At 35.4% G+C, this 7500-nt stretch overlaps 1 protein-coding gene across 10 annotated transcripts in view; it reads right to left on the reverse strand.

Annotated features, from left to right (window-relative positions):
• ebf3a (EBF transcription factor 3a) overlaps positions 1-7500 on the reverse strand; it is a 102821-nt gene that overhangs the window by 87059 nt on the left and 8262 nt on the right. The window lies entirely within an intron of this gene.

The following is a 7500-nucleotide window of genomic DNA, read 5'->3' on the forward strand; positions in this document are numbered from 1 at the left end:
TGTGTGACTTCCACTGTATTTATAAAATCAGAAAATCTCCTACAGTTGCGCTACCCTCCCCCCTGCCACCCAGCTCATGTCCAGATGGACAGAGCCCTCAGTGAAACTCTTTGCAGAGTTACCGCTAATCATCAGAAGTTAATACTGCCATTTGGAATTACTGAATATAAATTGTAACCTACCGATGCTGTGGGGGTCACAAGAGGACTTTTCAAATGTGCAAGGAGCATCCTAATCAAATTTGGATTGCATTTCTGACAATTCACACAATACCAAGACCAATTCAATTTTACTGGTTGTTATTCAAATGAAACACACACACACACACACACACACACATACACACACATGCTTGCGTCCGCCTATTGTGGGTTAATAACCCTACTCCAACTGTTAGTTTTTTTTTTTTTCTCTCTGTCGCCTGCCTAAATTAAGCCTTCTGTGAGGTCACAAGTCCTGCAAGCAATACTCAAGGAGAACGTTCAGACCATGCAAGCAGTGTATTCAGCCCTGAAAAGAGGGAAAGGGAGGGGGGAGGTTGCCGCATGGAGAAAGGCTGCTTTTTTGTACTCACAATCAAATAAAGTTCTTTTCCTACACATATGTCATAGTCAGATAAATCTTGCCAGTTACCCAATTTGGTTTTCAATAACTTTGCCAGACTCCCTATTAACTCGTGTTTTAATTTCACTTTTAAATTTAAATGCGCTCACTTAGAAAACTTTGAGTGCTCATGAACTCTTAAACAAACAGAGTAAAATATTCAAACGGTGCTTTAAGGATAAGACTATATTTCTTTTTGAATTTCTTTATCAATGACGCCAGAGGATTTTTCAGTGTGCCTAGTAGTGCTAATCGTTTATCCCAGCCCCCATGGCTTTGTTTCTGTCAAAACAGCTTCTTTCAGCTGAAGCAGGGATAGCTGTCTCTGGAAATGAACTGTTCTTTCTCACCAGATGTGTAACCATGTTTCGTCTTTCACTAGCGACAAGCTGGAGCCGGCGTCTTCCGTTAGCTGGGCCTATGCTACATGTCTTACAACAACACAAATGTAAGTCCCTTCCTCTCCACACATGTTAAACTCATTTCCCAAAGAAGTACTGGGAAAATACTCCATCTTCCACTGTGCTGTCAAATGAGATAGCCTCTTCTGAATGTGGATGTCAAAAGAGAGCTTTGACTATTTCATACATGGATACATAGATAGAGAGATACCACTTATTAATTCAAGGACACATACAGGGCTGCTTCCTGCCTTGCATTTGGTACTGTTAGATTAGGCTGTGTCTCCCTGCAACCCTGAACTGGATTAATAAGACTGGAATGGAATGAATATTCATTTAAATATGTATCAATTATAATATTTATCTGTGTTTTTACGTGGGTGTATGTACATGAAAAGAACATATTTGAGGTAGGCTCAAAAGCAATAAAAGGCATTGAGTTTCTAATTTTCATTTGACTTTTCACAAATGAATATTAATGTAAAAATTTCATTTTCAACTAGCCCAGACTGCTGAGATACATTTATTTCTATGTCACTGTCCTATAAATAAATAGAATCCTATGCCTAATGCTATCTATCTATCTATCTATCTATCTATCTATCTATCTATCTATCTATCTATCTATCTATCTATCTATCGATATATGGTATAAGATATCATTTAAGGCAAATTATAAACCTATGTATAATTTCAGAATTTTTCTTTTTTGTTTCAGTCATTATGGCAGTGCAGGAGGATTACACAAACACCCACTATTTAAAAAAAACTAAACATGACCTCACAAAGTGAAAATACTGTTTATCACAATATTTTCTAATATGACACAAAGGCGGCTGTATTGTAACTCATAGAAATAAATATGGAAAATGTTATTCTGATATATCACTTTTCATCTTTTATATACTACATTTGTAGAATATGCGTGAACATGTATGTTTAAGTGTGGTGTGCACAAGAGTTAGAATTGAGCTGCATTCATGTGAATCTGCAAACAAACAAAAAAATGGCTGAAAATGTAATTCCATGCTAAAAATAAAAAAGAAAGAACCAAAATGCTTTGGCTATTCAGTTTTTAAAAGGTGTACTGATGAAGATTGAAAAGTCAAACATGTGTTTGCATCTGTAGCTTTAATTTTATTTTTCAGCACTGTATTAGCATTTAATCATGCAAAAAATCAATTTTTTTCAATGGGTCTAGACCAATAATCAATATGACCAAAACTGCACGAGTCCACAGACTGAATATACTGTAAATCAAAATATTTTTCTAGCTTGAGGGTGTTGATAAGCTGAATGGTGATGCTTGAATTCTGGCTCTCTGACAAAGGTGAATGGTTTTCATTTTCACTGAGTGTAAGCTATGGAAGGTCTGCCAAGTACAGGTTAAGCTCTTTGAGTTTTCACTTCCTGTAGCCCTTGCTGTCAATCACTTACTGGCATGTAAGATGACAGCCTCCACTGGCATACACCTGGATCTGGGAAACAGCTCTTGCTTCTGCACCCATTTACCCTTGGAATCCCATTGCTTATACATTTTTTATACTCTTCTAATAGTAGATGCATTACACCACATCTGATCTAGCTAAGACCTAGACAAAACACAAATCATCCTTTTGTCTTTTTTGACTTTTCCCTGCTAATTGTTAATATCTTACTTCAACCGCCTTGATTATGTTGTATTTAAAAAAGCAACTAGAGTTCTGCTGATTTTTTTTTCTTTCCTGTGTTGTTTCTCCCTTGAGAATTTATGAGGGAGACGTCTTTCATTTTTTTTTGTAATAACCTAACATATGTGGTGAAAAAACATGTGAAAAAGTTGACACTGTAATGGGCAAGAATTTGAAAAAGAATGTGAATTCTGAGTTATAAGTATACCTCATCAAAATGGGTTTTGTAACTCCTTTCATGGACTTCCTCTTGGACATAAAAATGCTGCCTTTATACAAAGGTCCCGCAATGTAGGGTTAATATAATAAGGCTAATATAAGGTACATTTGGTAGATGCACACCTACTAATAAGAGCAAATAAGACAGCAAAAACACAGAGGTAATTGGTGATTCAGTAGAGTAACTGAAAGACATTCACGTTAAATAAACAAATTAAAATAGTAATATAGATTTAAACTAACAAGCCAATAGGTGAACACTTAATTTACTTTGGTTTGCTTCAGTGGTTAAATTTTGATTTGAAAATGAATAGTGGGGATCCCATGATGAGAAATCTTAATTTGCCCAGGATAATAAAATAAATGCCATGCATTCTTTTGTTTAATAATTTCACCCATCCTTCCATCCATTATTGAGTCTGCTTAATCCAGGCTCTAATGTAAAATCAAGCATGAGAGTTTATAAAGAGCGCCAGGTTACGAGACACATTTTTAGAAGAAAGTTTCAGTCAGCTTCTAATTAGATATATTAATAGTTAAATTCAGTGTTGTGTCAATAATCCCTTTTACCATTTCTAGCCAGATAGAAGACATGTTCTCTAATAATATAAAGGGAGAACAAGGAGAGTTATTTTTTTCCTTTGTGTAGCACAGGGGTTGCTCATAAATAACATAAGCCTGTTCACACCTGTGCACTTCTACTGCACGGATACAGCTCTAGTAGTTTTACCCTGGCCTGAGATGTATTTCCTACCGGCACACTCATTAATCAGGCATATACTGCATCTTTAAAATCAATGCTGGATCTTCTTCCACAGAAGGGTGAAAAAGCACACATGGACATCTGTATACATGGCAGACTTTTTGCTGCAGTTGCATCCAAAAATCTTACAAAATATTAATTAAAATGTAAAATTTGCTAAAAAAAAAAATAAATAATAATGAAAGAGTGTGGAAAAATGTGCACATTGTCTTAAAAAGATATTTTAGATAAAGTTGAAAAAATGGCTCTAAACAGAGTGCTTTAATTATGCTGTGCAGATGCAGTGAAAACATGTCATTTAAGAAGTTAATAAACAGACCCCATTTTGCAGGTTATCCAAATGCTGCTTCATTGAAAAACCCTCGGATCTCAAGCTAATGTGTAATTAAAATTATTTCAAAAATCCTCCTTGACAGTCCAAGACTTAGCCAAAATGTAAATGACATTAAAGGAGACAATGAATTTAATTTTGTTTAATGTCCCTTTTTGCAGATCCTCATTTACATAGCATTTTTAACAAAAGCACTGACCTTATAAATGCTGGCATTTGTACAGCTTCTACAGAGTCGGATTTAATCATGCTTTTGCAAAGCCATAAGGGAAAACGTTTTAAGTTTTCTAGTTGGCTATGAAGCAAAAACAAAAACACTGATCATGGTCAAATGCTCCAGCTCCTGAAAGCAACCTGACAAGAAGATGTAAAGGTCTAGGCAAAAGCCCCGTGGCTGTTTGTAACGTCTGGTAATAATCAAGCATAATGATTTAGAAATAAACATAATAAAAAATAAAATGAACATTAAATTAAGAAAAAAATCAGCATAAGTATAAATTACATGATATTAATAGTTGAACAGGTGCGGAAAGGCTCTTTAAATGAGGTAAATTAATAAAATGTCCCAGAGCACAACTGCGTGCACTGACAAAAAAGTCAATCACATGAATTATTCAGCAACTGGGCTGCCAGAAAGGGTCAGTTTTCTTTGACCTTTGTGACAGGAAGTGAAAAGGAGCACTGTTGACTAGGAAAACCCCAATCAGTCCTCAGTCACTTCTCTATTATTACTCTGAAGATGTAAATTACAGGTGTGCATGAAGCTAAACCACTGTTATCATTAAAGCACTCCACATGTATTTTAAAACCCAGTCTATTATGTGATCTTTCCCTGTCAGCCTGCCAGCAAGAGGCTCAGCATTTGAGCATTTCAATGAAACAATAGCCCCCAACCCCCCCACACACACACACACACCAACCCACTCAACCTAACAATAATATTAATAATCTATTAAGTCTGAGGTCAGTTTTAAAATATTTAAAGATCCACTAGGGTTGAAATTCTGTAACAGCTGTTAAATCTGACAAAACTTTTTTTTTTTTTTAAATCCAAAGCTATAACAAACTCCAAGAGAAAATGGGATAAACAGATGTCTGGCTTCAATGCAGGAAAATAGGACACATTTGGAATGATAAGTCTTCTAAACTCCGTTGAAAATGCCAGATCCATGAGGATGCCAGTGACTGCCCAACAAGATGCCAGCTAGCAGTATGACTGCCCCTCATACCATCTGGGAAAATGTTGCTGAGCACGCTATGTATAATGGATCGAAAGGCTGTTTAACTTGCCCCAGTGCCACTACCAGCACTCTCACTAGTAAGCTGCAGTGAAATGTTTTGATTGTAACGTAATCGGACCTCCCTTGTCTGCCTCCACAATCACTCTTTTCAGTTTTCAACAGTTGGACGCTGAGATTGCATGCATTCTACCACATCGGGAAAAGAAAACTCGAAAAGATGTACCTTACCAGGAATTTCCGTATCCCAGCAATAAAATGCGTTGAGAACAAGGAAGGGTTTTTCTTCCTTTTTTTTTTCCCTCCTCTCTTTTTTTAGTGCAAGTTCACGTTGCTGTTGCACTTTAGCAGTCAAGCCCTGAAAACATTCAGGGCCATCAGAATGTTATGGGTAAAACAGGATGAAATTATCTGCTCATAGTTTTGATATGTAGACAATGGGAGTTCCTAATGAGGAACATCTGCTTTTGTGCTTCGACAGAAGAGATCATTCTGCAATGAAAATGATACTCCCTTCTTATTCACCAATACCACAAAGAAAATGTAGGCATTTCGTCTTTCCTTTAAGGCCCTCTTTATATCAGCACAATATCCCACAGCTACTTTTATTCGCTTTTTTCCAGTCTACAATACATTTTTTTGTTTTGTGTTGTTTTTTTTTTTTTGTTTTGCCCAACTTATATTTCTGTACTATTATACTGATTGAAAAATACATTTGTGGGATTTTTTACACTGAAAGACTTATTGTGCAACAATACAATGAAAAAAATGCACTGATGTTTTTGAAGTATCACTGACAAATCACATTTTAAAGTGTATTTTGACATTAGCTGTATGAAACAGCCTAAGGATTATGAAAATATTGTAACAGATTCACGTTATCGTGTAATATTTAGCAAAGGAAGCGGTAAACTGCTATTATGCAGTATTTCAAAACGCCTGCCTTTTAACTTTATGACTGACAACTTCTTTGATTTACTAAAGGCTGCCTTGGCTGAAACTGGAACAAATGCATGGTCATAGATCTCAACGCAGGATTGAATTATTGGTTCATATCCTCGGGACAACTATGCCTCACCAGTGAGTAACCTGCTAAGTTTGTTTTTGGGCTACTGACTCTTGAAGTAGGGTATCTATGATCTTTAAGGCCATTTGTTGTAATTCATAATTAGGATACATACCTAACATTTTTTAAAAATTCACCTTAAAGTAAATATTATATTTAAATATCCGTAAATAGAGGCCTAATAATAATTGTTGATATCAGTTAAACAATTAAATTAACACCAAAACATTATTACTTGTTTACATCATGAATATAGCTGAAGCACTACTATTGACATGCCATGTAAGACAAAACAGCATAGATTTTAATGAATAATAATATCTTTCATTAAGGTAAAATTTAACATGTTAATGTTACAAAGCAATTATTTTGAATTTCACATACATTTTTCTTTAATTGCTGCTTGCCTTTGAGCCTGGAGTACTCTGTTATAGAAACATATCCTGATGTCTATCATACGGTTAAATATAGAAACATGCAGCAGATTTTCATTAATTATTAAATCATGTACAGTATTCGTTCTAGGCCCAAATGAAATCACTGCCTTCTTTATCCAAACAAACATTAAAAAATATATTTTCAAGTCAGTTTTTTTTTCTTTTTTTTTTCTCTCATACCATGAAACTTTCAAATTTCTTTGGGGCTGACGATAATCCAAGTTTAGACAGACAGACCGAACCTATCCCCAAGACAGTGGGTCAAGTGATTACTGAGTACTCCCCAAAAATATGGCTGATTTTTCTATAATGACGTAAATGACAATACATAAAACAAATGATTCCTTTAAAGGTACCAGAGAGTATAAACAACCATAATAATTCTTCTTCACATTCAATATTTATAATACATTCTATCATGACAGGAAAGTTAACCAAAGCAGGAATGCTTATACGCCAAAATGGATTTTCTAACCGTTCTCTAAAACGGTATCATCATAAAGTATAAAATGATCTCTACAAATGCTGTTTCTTAGTGTGTCAAGACTGCTTTGTCCAGCCTACCATACTCCCAGAGTGATGGCAACAACTGGTCAGTGCTATTTGATTACTAATAAGAGAGATGTTCCCTCTGTCAGATAACCAACATTCTCAACTAAGCAAACAGCTATTTCAGCTAGTCAAACATTAGCATTGGTCTCCACTGGTGGTGCATATTTTGCCTGGCTTAAATTGAAGTCTTTTCCTGGTTTAAATTTTCAGTCACTGGATA

Source organism: Polypterus senegalus, chromosome 1 (assembly GCF_016835505.1).
Source record: "Polypterus senegalus isolate Bchr_013 chromosome 1, ASM1683550v1, whole genome shotgun sequence".
Taxonomy (NCBI): domain Eukaryota; kingdom Metazoa; phylum Chordata; class Cladistia; order Polypteriformes; family Polypteridae; genus Polypterus; species Polypterus senegalus.